At 38.5% G+C, this 16382-nt stretch overlaps 1 protein-coding gene and 1 long non-coding RNA gene across 2 annotated transcripts in view; one reads left to right on the top strand and one right to left on the bottom strand.

The window, feature by feature from the left end:
- The window catches only part of LOC140734745 (proline-rich protein 5-like), a 122558-nt gene that overhangs the window by 91697 nt on the left and 14479 nt on the right, over positions 1-16382 (bottom strand). The gene's annotated exons all lie outside the window — the stretch shown is intronic.
- Positions 1-16382, top strand: part of LOC140734749 (uncharacterized) — a 32262-nt gene that overhangs the window by 12261 nt on the left and 3619 nt on the right. Inside the window, exon 2 of the long non-coding RNA XR_012100603.1 lies at positions 7741-7881. This is a non-coding gene — a long non-coding RNA (uncharacterized lncRNA). The remainder of the gene's footprint in view (positions 1-7740; positions 7882-16382) is intronic.

Genomic DNA, 16382 nt, shown 5'->3' with positions numbered 1-16382 from the left:
TAATCAGCCATGTATCTTTGACAATGATGTAGAAAAATGAAGGACTTGGGCTGAGTACAAACAGAATCAACCAACTGAATTAGGATACATTAACCAGTTTGTCTCTTTCTGACAATATTCACTGAGGGATGTTAAACATGAAAAAACCTTGATATCCTCTGAATACTGCCATGGCACTTTAAATCTAAGGACACAAAATAGAAATAGAAAACACAAATTGCCTTTATGTCAGTCAATTATTAATTCATCAAAGGAACCAATGATGTTTGTGTTGTTAGATGAATAACCACCATGGAAAATATGTGTTAGTTATGCAAATAAAACATTAAGTAGTGACAAGATGTTGAAGAGTAACACTTCTGCTTTGCTGATCTAATAAGACTGAATCTGACAAATCCCTTAATTTCAGACTTCCATGTTAGATTGAACCCACTGCGATGGGCTTTCATATTTATAACCCTTCAAACTGGGTGTTACTGAAATAGGGACAATGCTGCATGGAGAGCCAACCTGTTAGCATCAGCAGATTGTACAACAGAATAACCAGAGGCCAGAAATAAGCTGCTTCACTGAGGTGTGTCATTGCAAGCCCGTGAAGCACCACACCACACCACATTATGGATGGAGAGACACAGTAGGGTGGGTCCAGCACATTTTACTGCATAAGACAAATCTTCAACACTGCTCTGCAAAGTACTGGTTGTTACTATGGGACAGAAGCCCAGAAATTGAAGTAAGTTGGTTGTGTCTGATTAACTCATGCCCAACTTTCACTTCTGAAAATGTAAGATTACTAAATTTTAGGCTGGTGGCAAATTGCACATGAAGCAGTGTTAATTCAACTCCTTCCTACTGAGAGCATGAGGTGAGGAGTCCTTGAAACTGATTCCATAGGCTGTGGGAACAGTCCAGTGATGGAGCAATTGAAGTTATCCCCTCTGCAAAAACTTCTGCAGAGGTACCAAGGAGAGCATTCTGACAGGCTGGTATGGGGAAGGGGGGGAAGGCTGCTGCACAGGATCAAAAGACGCTACAGAAAGTTGTAAAATCAGTCAGCTCCTTCATGGGTACTTGTGGTGAACTACATATACCTGTCTGGACACGCCCCTCTGCTGACTGGTCCTGTGGCTCCTCCCACAGACCCCTATATAAAGGCGATTGGAGGCACTGCTCCTCCCTCAGTCTCCAGGATGTTGTGTGGTGGTTGCTTGCTGCTAATAAAAGCCTATTGTTTGCCTCCTGTCTCCGAGAGTTATTGATGGTGCATCAGTACTAGCAAGACATCTTCAAGGAGTGGTGCCACGGAAAGTTTACGTACATTATTAAGGACCCCCATCACCTAGGACATGCCTCACTACCTCACTTTTTCCCCCTGGTTTTGCACTATTTTAAATTTGACTATTATTTATATATATATATAAACAGTGTATGTATGTATGTATATATATATACTCCAATTGATTTATTTTTTCTATATTTATCATGTGTTGCTTTGTACTGCTGCCTCAAAGGTAAGAAATTTCATAACATATGTTGGTGATATTAAACCTGATCCTGTTTGAGGGGTAATAACTGTTGCTGAGCCTGGTGGTCTGTATCCTGATGCTCCTGTACCACCTTCCTGATGGCAACAGTGAGAAGAGAGCATGATCTGGATGGTGGGGGCCCTTGCTGATGGATCTTGCAACAGCGCCTCATATATGTGCTCAATGGAGATGTTGTTGCCAATTTGAACTGACCTAAGGTCTGCAAATGAGGAAACTGAAGACCCAATTGCACAAGGAGGTATCCATTCTAGTGGGTAACAAAGCCTATGGTGCAGTTTTGTAGAAAGGGAGGGGAGTTATCCCCAGCGTCTTGGCCAACATTAAATCATCCATGAGGAGCAAATGGTTTGATTGCTATTTGTGGGAGCTTGTTTTTCATTAATTGTGTACATTAATGTAAATATACTTCAAACCAAAAACACAAGTACTTAAACTATTTTAAAAATGCAAAATTTTTCTTTATATATTGACAAAGATATATAAAATCATAACAAAGATTTGTTAAAAGTAATCAAAATTCTTAATTTTTGTTTTGATCCTGATGATCAAATCTGCTTCTTCTTCGGCTGTCCATCGAGTTCGATGTTGACTGAGCTGAGAGTTTAGTCTCTGCAGGCACGTCTATGGGCCACAAGACCAGCCTTGGATTGGCACTGCCTCCCACATCTGTTACATTTGTGATTTGACTGGTCTAGCACCGAATGTCTGCGTTTGTGACCTGCTTCATACTTCTTCTGCCTTTTCTCCTTGATAGCTGGGATTGACTTCTTGACAATGCAGTGCCAACTTCTTCTGCCCAAAGCATCTTTCTCCCAGATGTTGACATTCATGTCCGTGTTGGCACTTGAGCACATCTTTGTAGCGCAGCTTCTGACCACCGTGCTTCCGCTTTCCTTCATGTAGCTCACCACAGAAAACAGCTTTGGGTAAACGATCATCGCTCATTCTTGTGACATGACCAGTCCAACGCAGCTGAGAAGCTGTGATGAGTGATTCTGCGCTGACTGTCCCAGCATGTTTGAGCACCTCCACATCTGGTACCCTCTTTTGCCACTTGATGTGTAATATTTGGCGTAAATGCCTGAGTTGTGTCTTGGTCAATTTCTTGATGTGCTTCCAATATAATGTCATTGTTTCAGTTGAATAAAGCAGAGATGGTAAAAGAGCTGTGTTACATACTTTGAACTTGGTTGCCATTTTAATGTCGTAGCAAGACCAAAGTCGCTTCTGTAAAGCACCAAAGACTGTTGTAGCTGATCAAATTCATTTAACTTATATAATGATGGTCAAGTAAGTATAAGACAAATAATTTTGCAGTTTGTAACTCTTGATATTGTTGTAAAAATGTTGATCTATTTTTTTTTGTTGTTCTGGTTCTAGTGTCTGTAAAGCACTGGCTATTTTTCTATTGCTGACTGAAAGATGTTCATCTACTAAGTGTACTCTAAGATAATATATGATGGTACATTTGGTTTCCAGTATTTAGACCATAAAACTTAGAAGCAGATTTTGGCCTTTCAGCCCATTGAGTCTGCTCCACCATTCCATCATGGCTGATCCCAGATCCCACTCAACCCAATACACCTGCCTTCTCCTTCTTGCCATATCCTTTGATGCCCTGACTGATCAGGAAACAATCAACCTCTGCTTTAAATATACCCACGGACTTGGCCTCCACCGCAGTCTGTGGCAGAACATTCCACAGATTTGCTACTCTCTGGCTAAAAAAATTCCTCCTTATCTCTTCTCAAGGCTCACCACTCCACTTCGAGGCTGTGCCCTCTAGTTCCGGATACTCCCACCATAGGAAACATCCTCTCCACATCCACCCTATCTAGACCTTTCAATATTCGGTAGGTTTCAATGAGATCCCCCAACGTTCTTCTAAATTCCAGTGAGTATAGGCCCAAAGCTGCCAAATGCTCCTCATATGTTAACCCCTTCATTCCCGGAATCATCCTCGTGACCTCCTCTGGACTCTCTCCAATGACAACACATCCTTTCTGAGATATGTGGTCCAAAACAATTGACAATACTCTAAGTGCAGTCTGACCAGTGTCTTATAAAAGCTCAGCATTATCTCCTTTTATATTCTATTCCCCTTGAAATAAATGGCAACATTGCATTTGCTGCCTTTACCACAGACTCAACCTGTAAATCAACCTTCTGGGAATACTGCACGAGGACTCCTAAGTCCCTTTTCATCTCTGATGTTTGAACCTTCTCCCCATTTAGATAATAGTCCACACTGTTCTTCCTTTTACCAAAATGCATTATCATGCATTTCCCAACACTGTATTCCATCTGCCACTTTTTTGCCCATTCTTCTAATTTGTTTTAAGTCCTGCTGCAATCGCATTGCTTCCTCAGCACTACCTACCCCTCCACCTATCTTTGTATCATCTGCAAATGTTGCCACAAAGCCATCAATTCCACTATCTAAATCACTGACAAACAATGTGAAAAGCAGCAGTCCCAATACTGACCCCTGAGGAACACCACTAGTCACCAGTAGCCAACCAGAAAAGGCCCCTTTATTCACACTTCCTGCTTCCTGCCTGTCAGCCATTTCACTATCCATGCTAGTATTTTTCCTGTAACATAATAGGATTTTATCTTGTTAAACAGCCTCATGTGTGGCACCTTATCAAATGCCTTCTGAAAATCCAAGTAAATAACATCCACTGTCTCTCTTTTGTCCACCCTGCTTGTTACTTCCTCAAAGAACTCGGAACAGATTTGTGAGGGAAGATTTCCCATAACAGAACATATTATTAGTCTCTAAGTACCTCAAAACCTCATCCTTAATAATAGACTCCAACACTTCCCCAATCACTGAGGTTAGGCTAACTGGCCTAGAACTTCCTTGCTTTTGCCTTCCTCCATTATTAAAGAGTGGAGTGACGTTTGCAATATTCCAGTCCTCTGGGACCATGCCAGAATCAAATGACTCTTGAAAGATCATGACCGATGCATCTGTTATCACTTCAGCAACCTCTCTCAGGACTCTGGGATGTTGTCCATCTGGCCCAGGTGACTTATCCACTTTAAGACCTATGAATTTGCCTAGCACTTTTTCCTTTGTAATAGCAAAGGCACTCACTCCTTCTCCCTGACATTCACGGACCTCTGGCACACTGCTAGTGTCTTCCACAGTGAAGACAGATGCAAAGTACCCATTAAGTTCATCTGCATTTCTTTGTCCCCTCATTGCTACCTCACCAGTATCATTTTCCAGTGGTCCAGTATCAACTCTCACCTCCCTTTTACTCTTTATATAACTGGAAAATCTTTTGGTATCCTGCTTTATATAATTAGTTAGTCTGCCCTCATATTTCATCTTTTTCTTTCTTATTACATTTTAAATTGCCTTTTGTTGGATTTTATAAGCTTCCCAATCATCCAACTTCCCACTCACTTTTGCTACATTATATGCCCTTTCCTTGGCTTTTATGCAGTTCTTAACTTCCTTTACTTTTACCATTGGAAGTCTTTGATTATGAAGAATCATTTATTTATTTTTGGTTCAGTCATTGTATCCTAAGAACACCAGCTGTGGGGAATTTTGTTGTGGATAACAACGAAAGCACATAGTGTGCCTCAGTGGTCTTATTCATTTTGGACTTGGTCATTTGGAAACTGAGTGAGTGTTGATCACACATTCAATGTGTTGAAATAGATGGTTTTCACTGATGTGTGGAAACATGACACTGCAGATGACGAAACGCAGCTTTGGGGATAACAGCCCACAAGGCAAGTACAGAGGATAAAATTTACATATTTCTTACAACAGTTTTTCATCCTAAGAAAATGCAGGCAAATTAGACAGGTAGTTGTAAAAAAAAGCTTTATTATTAAGAGATAGCTAAGAAGGCACGTTAAAATAATTTCTGGATTGGGCACAGTCCCAAATGTTGTTTTATTGGGATTATTACTGACCGTATATAGGAGGAATTATGGTTTATCAGTGGTCTATACAAAAGTTGCTGTCAAAATTAGGACACAAGGGATGGGGGTAATGGAAGGAGGATTAGTTAACATACAAAATAAATTGGACATTATCAGACTGGGAAGCCGTTATTAACCATGTGCTATGGGAATCAGTGCTGGGGTCCCAGTCATTTATCGATATCAGGGGTGCCCAACCTTTTTGTGTTGTGGTCCAATATCGTTAAGCAAGGGGTCCGTGGAACCCAGGTTGGGAACCCCTTATGTATATGAATGATTTGGATGAGGGGATCAGGTGTAATATATTCAGTTTTCCTAAAGATACAAAGCTGGGTTACTATTTTGGTTTTGAGGAAGATTGAGGGGAATATGAACAAGCTAGCTGAGTAAGCAAAGATGTACGTGGAAAGTGACATAGAAAAATAATATATGTTGATAGATAAGTATATTATTGTTTTAAATAGTGAGAGATGGAAAAGCGTTATTATTCAAAGTGTCCTTGGTCAAGAATTACCAAGATAATGTGTAAATAATGCATGGAAAGCAAATGTAACATTGGCTTTTGTTGCAAAGTAATCTGAGTACAAAATAACAATACCTTGCTAAATTTATATAGACCCTCGCTAGAACACACCTACACAATTGTGTCTCAATGTGGGCTCCCTGCAAAAAGATAATATACTTGTAGTGGAGGGAGTGTCATATAGATTCATCAGGTTGATTCCTGTCAGCACACACAAAATGCTGGAGGAACTCAGCAGGCCAGGCAGCATCTGTGGAAAGAAGTACAGTTGACGCTTTGGGCCAAGACCCGTCAACAGGACCGGGGGGATAAAAAACGATGAGTAGATTTAAAAGCTGGGGGGAAGGGGAGGGAGAAACACAGGGATTAGGAGGAACTGATAGGGGGAGGGGTGAAGTAAAGAGCTGGGAAGTTGGTGAAAGAGATACAGGGTTGGAGAACGGGGAATCTAATAGGAGGGGACAGAAGACCATGGAAGAATGAAAATGGTGGAGGAGTGCCAGAGGGCCATCGGTTAATCGAGGCAGCCACTTATTTAGGACAACTCTTAAAGAATAAAAGCTAATTGAGAAAATAGCTGTGATTCTCATCCTTTTGTTTTGGGACACTGTGCCACTTAATTGAGATGGGAAATTGTTGTCAAACCATTTCTAACTATTGTCAGTTGCATGAACTTGTGTGGCTGGTAGGCACTATGTGCTTAGAGAAAACAGTTATGTAAATAGCTGCCTGCATTTGTGTTCAAAAGTAGTGATTTTTGTCACTAATAATTGCTGTGAAATAACCAGGAAGACAATTCAGAACCATTTTGCTCACTGTGGTTTCGAGCATTCAGGTTTGGAGATACCAGAAATGGCTGGGAGTGAAAATGAAAAGTTTTCACTACTTCACGTTAGGAACTACTAAAAATTTGAAGTTATTGACAATCATTCTGGGTGTTACAATAAAAATAAAGATTTGGAGGGTACAATCATAGAAGGCATTTTATGAAGGCAGTCCATTATCTGAACTATGTGTCTGCATTGATTTTGTTCATTTACAGTCAATTAAAAGAACACGGCAGTGTACAGATACACTGGATGAGTTCCTCCATTGATAATTTTTAGGAACTAATATAGCTTTATAGTACTGTAGTAGTATTAGTAGTGTTCTAATTTGTTCTGTATTTCATTTTTAATAAATAAATTGTTACTTAGACGGTAGTTTGTCTATTTTTTTATACCTTTTTAGCTATTTCCATGAAACTTCGGCTAATTGGGGCAGTTGCTTAACTAGGCCAAAATCTACTAGTCCCAATTAACCAGAATCCTCTGTATGTTATTGGATATCTCCATGGAGGGTACATCAGCATCAGGCAAAAACCCCAGCCCATACACCATATACAATAGCATGAAGAAAATAAAGCTTTGAAACAGCTCACAGTCAAACCACAAATGTTTCCATCATGCATAAAATAAACACATACAAAAACAGAAATTAAAATAGCTGTCTGCATGATGTTGTGAGAATACATTTGAAGATATGGAGTGCTCACCCAATGAGGTAGCATGGGGTCAATACTGGTAAATTTGAAGGGCTGTCAATTACTTATTTGGAATAGCATCCAAGAAGTCATAGAGCACAGGAAATAGGCCCTTTGGCCCGTGAGTCAATATAAACCATCAAATATGTTTTTTCATTAATTGGATTTTATTCTACCCATATTCTTTCAATGCTTTCCAGATTCCAGACATCAGGAGCAACTTACAGTGGCCAATTAATCAACAAACCTGCATATCCGGCAAGTGGAATATGAAAATTCAACACAAGAGCGCAGGATTGCACTGGGAGGCGTGACAGTATCCAGGTCACTGGAGTTATAAGGTAGCAGCTCTGTTAGCCGTTCCACTTGCTAATGAAGACGTGACAGCGGTACCATTTTGAAACCCAGACCTAATTTATAATGTAGTACTTTAGATTGCAGTCACAAGGGATATGCCGTGCTGAAGCTGAGGAAGAGAGATGGTGCGAGGACTCTGGTAGTGTGGTTGAAGGATCTTAATATATCTGATAATGCAGTTAGAATCCTAAACTGATATTTTCGTACTTAAATAACCAAGCATCTTTGGGTGTGACCACTTACAAGCTTGAATTATAATTGTAGACGCCAAGTGCTGGTGGTTGGGGTGTAGTCCAGCACACACACCTCTCGCCCCATCCTGTCACTAATGACAGCTTTAAAAAGGAAACAGAACACTGCAAGGTGCAGTTGATAATGGCCTGAATTGTCACAATCGCAATGCATTGCCACATAACAATCTGTACGGTTTGATCCGTTGGTCTTTCTTTTAGAGTTTTGTTCTTCAACAGCACTGGTCAGAAGGTGATGTTCAGACACTTAATGAAGAAAAATGCAGTTTATGTGCTGATTTTTTTGTGTAGGAAAGTGGAGGGTGGGAGGAGGTGAAGAGGATCAAATTATCTACGGTGTGTTTGTTTCTGCTGGGACACAAAAGTAAAAGGTGGGGCAGACGGTGGTTAACACTTGTTGATGTGTCAATTTTCAGGTATTTTCTAGTTAAGTTTGCTGCTTTTATTTCACAGTTCTCTAAATTGCCACCAATTAAATCACAGATAATTTAGTGCTCACATACAAAGTGGTGTGGACGAAATAATAGGTGCCTTGCTGCTTTATTCACCACTGCAATCTCTTAGTTTGAGGAATGTAGTTCTCTTTCATAAGTATGGCACACATCAACTGCACAGCTTTAAGAAAGTTGTGCTTTCATACCGAGGAGTACTCTCTTTCTTGTTGCTTTAAGTCAGAACCTGAGACTCTTGCTTCTCACGACAACTCCTGTGTTATCTAAACGTTAAAGAAAGCTGAGCAGTTCATTTAGTATGCATTGACTGCAATTTGACCCGTTGATCTGTTAACTGCCTCACAGGTTCCGCGAAGACTTTTGCTGCTAACTTCACTCTGCTCAAAGTATTAATTTGCATTGCATGTACAGGCTTAACAAAAAAAACTGTATTAATAATCTCAGGAGGAGGAAATGAGAAAGACCTAGATATGGGCAGGTTAAAATCCAGAGTGTGTCTTTACAGATGTCTTTCTCTGGTTTGGCTTAAATATTTCTGACCATATTTGCCCCAAAAACTATTCGTGAGAAATGTCATCTGCTTACTGTGGTGCCACTTTCAGTTTGTCTGTCAGTCAATATTTAAGTGACAGAAATAATGAAAGTAGGATCACAGTACCTTAAAACTTCGTTGTGGGTCCTTCCACATGATCTTTACCACATTACTCAGTCGATCATTATTTTTCACAGGTACAAAGAGCGACTGATTGAGGCACTAAAATCCCATATACCAATCTCTTCAGTTTTGTGACTAATTATGTTTGTCATGCCTTTAAAATTTGACTTTTTTTTTCAGAAATCATCTCACTGAGCATGCTAATTTTTATGACATTGACATTATGCAACATCAGAGCAGCGCCCATGGAAAGGAGGAAGCAGTCAACGTTTTGGGCCAAGACCCTTCATCAGGACTGGAAAAAAAAAGAGATGAGAAGTTAGAGCAAGAAAGTGGAGAGAGGGGAGGAAGAATTTCAAGGTGGTAGCTGACAGATGAAACTGGGAGGGGGGAGGGTTGAAGTAAAGAGCTGGGAAGTTGATTGCTGAAAGATATAAAGGGCTGGAGAGGGGGTGAGGTCTTGACAGGAGAGGGTAGAAGACCAAGGAAGAAAGGGAAGGGGGAGGAGCACCAGAGGGAGGTGATGGGCAGGTAAGGAGATGAGGAGTGAGAGGGAAATGAGAATAGGAATTGTGAAGGGGAGGGGGCAACCATGGGAAGTTTGAGGAATCTAATTTAACCACTTGCCTCCCTGGTCCATAGTCCCGCTGATTACAGTTCAAATGCTCTCAAGGTACTATGTAAACCCGGAAGGGTTTTTCTTCCACCTACACTCCCTACTAGTTGCATGAATTTTATTTTTCTAAACCTCTCTCTGATTCTCCCAACAATTAAGTTATAGAAGACCTTTCTGGTAAAAGAAACCGTTGCTGATGTAATATTGAAAATTTTGCAAACAAGTCATGCAGAAAAGCTTAAAATGAAAGTGAAGTAGTCACCGACTTATTACCTATCCTGAAGGAGGAATAAGTATCAGTGAAGACGGAAGTGGGCATCTCCTCCTATAGTGGCAGAAATTCTTTGCTATCAATCTGAAGGCTCAGAGTTTAGCATCTGAAGAGGATAATATTTCAGAAAGCAACACACTGCACTGAAATGTTAGCCTAGATTTTGTGTCAAAGACTCTGGTGTGATGTCTGCATAGACAACCTACTGATATGGTTGGAAGCTTATTATCACTGAGCTATTGGCAGACACAGGAAGGAAGTGATACAGTAAAAAGTCATTCTGATTAGATCAAACCTGACTGAAAAGATGCAACACTTGTTAACTCGCCAGTGACCAATGCTATACCACAGGGATCGATACTGCACCCTTGCTGTTTTATATATGGATTTAAATATGTATATAGTCTTTTTGATTTAGCAAGTTTACTAATGCCTCAAAATTGTTGTTGTAGTGAGGAGTGTTGTCTTAGGGTACAGAACAATATTAACTGGCTCAAGTTTGGCAATGATAGATGGAATTTAATCCATGAAATACCGGTCAGATATCATTTAGGAAAACCCCAAGATGTTTTGCAAGTATATTAAGAGCAAAAGGATAACCAAGAAAAGAGTGGAGCTCACTAGATATCAAAACGACAATTGATGCATTGAGCCAGCAGAAAAGTATTTATTTAAGGATAAAGGCAGTGTAGTTGGAGTGAAACTCCCAAGTACATCAGGATTTTAAAGGAGGAGGTAACAGATGTCTTTGTAGGCTTAAAGGCGGATAACTTTCCTGCAACTGATGATATATATTTCCGGAAACAATGGGAGAAGCATGCTGTGCCTAGACAAAGTTATTTAAATCTTCATTGATCATAGGTCAGGTCCCAGATGACTGGGAGACGGAACCTGTGGTACCTTCATTCAAAAACTGCAACAAAGATAAACCAGATAATTAAAAGCCAATTAATCTAATGAGTTTGGTATGGAAATTAGAGGGAAAGTCCGAGGGGCAGGTTTAACCTACACTTGGATGGACAAGGACTGATGAAGAATAGTCAACACAGATATAATAATGAGGAAATACTGGATTAAATGTGCTTGCACTTGTTAGAGCAGAGGAGACTGAAGAGGTTGATGGAAGTCTACACAATCATGAGGGGTGTAGACTGGGTAGATAGTAAGAAACTATTCCTCATTGCATATTTGTCCAAGACTAGAGGGCAAAGGTTTAAAGTGAGGAGTAAGAGGTTCTCAAGGAATCTGAAGAAGATTTTATTTTCACCCAGATGGGGATGGCAACATCCTGGAACACACTTGCCTGAAAAGACAGACACCCTCAAACATTTAAGAAGCATCTGGATGTGCACTTGAATCACTAAGTCATGGTAGGCTGGAGACACAATGCCGGTAAATGGGATTAGAATAAATAAATTCTTGATGATTGGCTTTGGCACGGTCGGCCATCAACTACTTATCTGTACAAATCCCATTTACCAGGGCCTGGTTTGATGCCATATTACTCTGGAAATGCACCAGCTCAATAATACTCAGTGATTTAAATTGCTTCAGTACAATATTTATCAATTCAGCCCAGAATATCTAGAGGCAGAAGGAAGATTCTGTAGTCACATATTCAGGGGTGGGGGAGAGAAACTGCTTAGGTTAAATACTATTTAGAACTAAACTTACTTTCAACTGAATTCATTCTAAAATTTGAACTGTGATTCTACTCTGCAGTACTGAAAATCCATGGCACCACCACACAACCTTTATTACTATAATCCAGAAATGGTTATATTAGAATTTGTAGTTTCATTAGTAAATGTCATTATATATTGAAGGTTAGGTAATCACCAAGATAATAGAAAGAAAACACACTGTGAAATATCAAACACTTTTTTTCATTTCCAAACAGAGATTGATATCTTTTCACTGTGATATGTGGCATATATCTGTAGTTTCAGATGATATTGCTATTTAATGTAATCCATTATAGAAAAAATAGTAGGAGGGGAATTTCTGCAGAGTTCTTTCAAATGTCCAGTATTTCTCAACAGACTTTATGGACGAAGATTGTGAGAATGCCAATGGAAATTCAAGGCAATGCATATCAGAGGAAATCTAATATTTTAAAGGTCTCTGATGTAATGAACTCACCAAAATAGTTTCATCACAAGTTTGCAGCTCACTCACTTCAAATTCATCTTGAATTCATTGCAGGATATGTTATACAAACAAATTTAGGTCACCTTTTAAGTTTATACCAAGATACAGAGAGGAACTTGTGATTTCATAACTGAAGTAAAGTTTCCTTTCAATTTCTGTGCACCATCACTATTTTGTTTATATATAAAAAAGCACCATTGTTGTCTTTCAGTCGACATATTCAGCTATCCAACAAACACAGACACTGAGAATGCCATTTCAATTTGGATTTACTACAAAATTATCTGGGTGCTGAATAAGCAAAATATTATAGATGCTGAAACAAAAAGCCTCGATGTGCCTGAAATGTTACCTCAGACAATATTGGTAAAACTGAAAAGAAAGTCAAGATTTGAAATATAATCCTATGGAGACACAACTCAGTTTTTCCATAAATGGTCCCATTCTATAAATGCCACCTGATCAGCTGTAATATGCAAGCATTTTTCTTGCTTTAGCTGAAATAAGTACAAAAATAGCCTTTCCAGTTATTTCCGGATATAAACTCAAGTGGGATTTTATTCAACTTGTGAAAATATTTCCAAAGGCAAATATTACAAGACAATTGGGTTGCTTTTCAAACCCATTCTTTTCAATATGCCATTAGTTGTGTGATGATTCGACTCGATCTTCAATAACTCCAACATCCTTAAATGGAATGCCAAATAATTCCTTTCCATATTCATTATCACCCCCAACATCAAGATGCGACTATCAAGATATTCCATCACATCAAAATTATTTGAGAAATAGTTTACCTTTTAAAGAAAAGGGAGATTGACTGACTTGGAAATATATTGTTATCCCATTATCACCACAGGCGTTAAATCTTGTAATGCTCTAACTTACAACACTGTAAATGCATATTCGCCAGAAGGAACACAGTCAAAGTCACCACCAAGGCAATTAAGGGCACTTCCCCCCACTGACTTCCATATCCAATTAAATAGTTAAAAATCTAGAAGTAACTTCAGCACACCCCTAACTATGAGCTTCATCCATTCCAAAAGAGCAATGCTTAAAGGTACGTACAGTCAAAACGCACCAGGCAATGAGTCATCAGCAGTTCAGCAGAATGTCCTGCCATTAGTAAGTATGCAGATAAATCAGTCTCCAGAACTATTTGTAAGCTTCATTATTGGATTCAATTGCTTCACTCGGGACTTAATTTCTCTTATTACAAGGGACTTCCATTCATTGTGTTAAGTAAAATATTAGATGTTTTCAAAGACAGTTATTAATACTTCAGTGATGTAATACCTAGTGTCAAGTTGGATTTGGTTCTAGGATTGGCAGTCCACACTGGAAATTGAGATGTTTTATCAACTGACTTCCTACCATTAACTGCCTTCTGATGCCCTCGCTGCTGGGGGTTGGCCAACATGTGATGGTGGACAGCTTTCTTTATCAAAGAAATCTACTCTTCACTCAGTCGATGACCATCCATTGCCAAGCAAAGAGCTCTTTTTATCTCGGGTCAGATATTCTCAGCATTTTAGAGAGAAAACGTACAAATTCATTGGTGTTGCTGTGATTGTTCCCCTGCTTTGGTTGTAACAGTGTTCAGCAGATTAACCTGCAATTGTCATGGCAATTATGATATATCTATACCGATATTCTCTACATGTTAATTTGTATCATCTTTCTAAACAATATCATTTGCTATGTCACCAATCAAAGGTCAAGATGCTTTCTGGGAAGATAAATCTTGCTGAAGAATGCATAATTATGTGAGAAGTTCAGAATCACAATGGCTCCAAATAATGCAGATTGTTTGTTACTCCATGAAGTATGTTAGGTGAGAGTGTTCCATATGAGATGCAACACATAATTATCTTCTGGTATGATAAAACTTCAAATCTAACTTTGGCTTTCTCAGTATATAAACTAAAAAATAAAATCAGCTATCATGATTAAGTCACTTAATAAATGATATATTAAGTGATATATTGTAAATGATATATTTGGATCTATTTTTACTGAGCAGGCAGTTTTAACTTGGGTATTTATTTAAATATATTTAGATTTCAGCATATAATGAATGTTTTCCTTTCATTGTAAACAATTAAAATGTTTTATTGCTAACAATTCTATTGACAACAGAAAAGGATGTTTATACAGAATTTTAAAATCCAAGATTGAAGGTACTTATGATGAAAACATTTGACAGTTTTTAAAAATTTATTCACTGTCTTAACCCAGTAGTTATCCACTAACACAAACAATTTGCTGGATGAGCTCAGCGAGTTGAGCAGCATCTGTGAGAGAAAGGAATTGTTCAGGTTTTGAACAAGAGAAATGTCAATGATTCCTCCTCCCACGCCCCTCCATGCACACACACATTTAGCTCATCCTGCTCAGTTCCTCCATAAGATGGTTTCTTGTTCTATGTACCTCCTTTGGTTGGAGTACTAAAAGAATCTTCACCTCCCACCGTTTCATCAGATGTGGCCTAAGTTCAAGTGTGCAAAACCCAATCATTGTAGGACTTAGCGAAGCCCAGTTCTGCTGAGGAACAGAGCTGGCCTGACAATGCATGTACTGAATAAAATGCACAAAACTGTACAAGTATTTAGATTTATATATTTACACAAGTGAACTTTATAAATCAAGAAAGTATGTCAATTAACTACCTATATATAACTTTACAAACTTTTATTATATGTATAAACATAGTTTAAATTAAACTATGCAAATTTTATTTATTGTGCATTCCATTTACTTTGGAGCAATTTCCAGTATTTAGAAATTGTGATATAGTACAAATTTGCTGTATTCACACAAAGTAACGTTCCTTTTGGAAAATTAACAAATGTTCTTTTGATTTCTGTATGCTGTGGATGTATTTTAAAAACTTTAGAATTGTTTAATTCATTTGGTTACAAAGGGCAGTTTTTACGTGATCAAAAATGCAAGCTACGGAAATTGCCTTGGTCATGCTTGCTTAAATATTAATCTGGCATTGTAGCACTAAGTGCTCCTTATGGTATTGTTAATATGATGTGTACTGCACTTGTGATAAATTCCAATGAATTTGAAAATAAATTTTACCCACCGAACAAACTGCTGTGCTTCAGAAATTCAAAGAGATATTTTCACATGTAAGGTTAACTTTTTATTTCTACATAGAATGTTTTTTTTATAGCCCACTAAGTGAATTCTTATTTAGAAATCTGACTAGATAGTGACTTTTTCAGAACCTTTTACTTTAATATGGACAGGAGTAAGGTATCATGTAAGTTATACTATTCAGATATATATACACACACACACACACACACACACACACACACACACACACACACACACACACACACACACACACACACACACACACACACACACACACATTCGTCTGTTGCTTTAAGATCACAAGATCCAGATGCAGTTAAGGATGTACATTTTTAGAAAAGTTACAAAATAAATTGTTCTAGTTTTTCTTTCAGGTATAGTTTAGAATCTGATTATTTCTGACAGGAAGCCATTAAAATGTGTATATAATTTTCTTATATAATTAAAGTTTGATAAAGGTATTCTATAAACACCAACAGCTTTCCTTTTGGTTGCTTGTGTTAAGATTGTGTAAGTGGGTTAAGTCAAGCTGAAATTCATTCTTAACTCCTTTTTAAAGAGAACAGTTGATAGCAACACAGATCAAAAACTGGATAAAATCCTACCAAAGCCATGTACATGGCAGATAACACTCATACTAATATATGCCAGGCAATGAATGCATCTTCAACATTTAAAAGGGCTGTCAATTCTCAGGGTCTTCATCAAATGTAATTTAAAAAAAATGCAGCAACACTTCGGCAGTAAGAGCAGAAATGACTACAAGACAATGGCATGTCTGCTGAGTTTTTGAAAGCTCCTCAAAATCTACAAGTCTCAAGTTAGGAAAACAGTGGAATTCTCAACTTTACACAAAGACTGAAGTACCTCATACTCAAGGAAATGGAGAGTAACTCATACAAAGTGCTGGAAGACTGTAGCAGGTCAGGCAGTATCTATGGAAAGGAATAAACAGTTGATGTTTATGGCTGAGATCCT

This window comes from Hemitrygon akajei, chromosome 10, assembly GCF_048418815.1.
Source record: "Hemitrygon akajei chromosome 10, sHemAka1.3, whole genome shotgun sequence".
In the NCBI taxonomy this organism is placed as follows: Eukaryota; Metazoa; Chordata; class Chondrichthyes; order Myliobatiformes; family Dasyatidae; genus Hemitrygon; species Hemitrygon akajei.
Note: the sequence above shows the minus strand (reverse complement) of the source record. Positions and strands in the feature narration are given on the sequence as shown.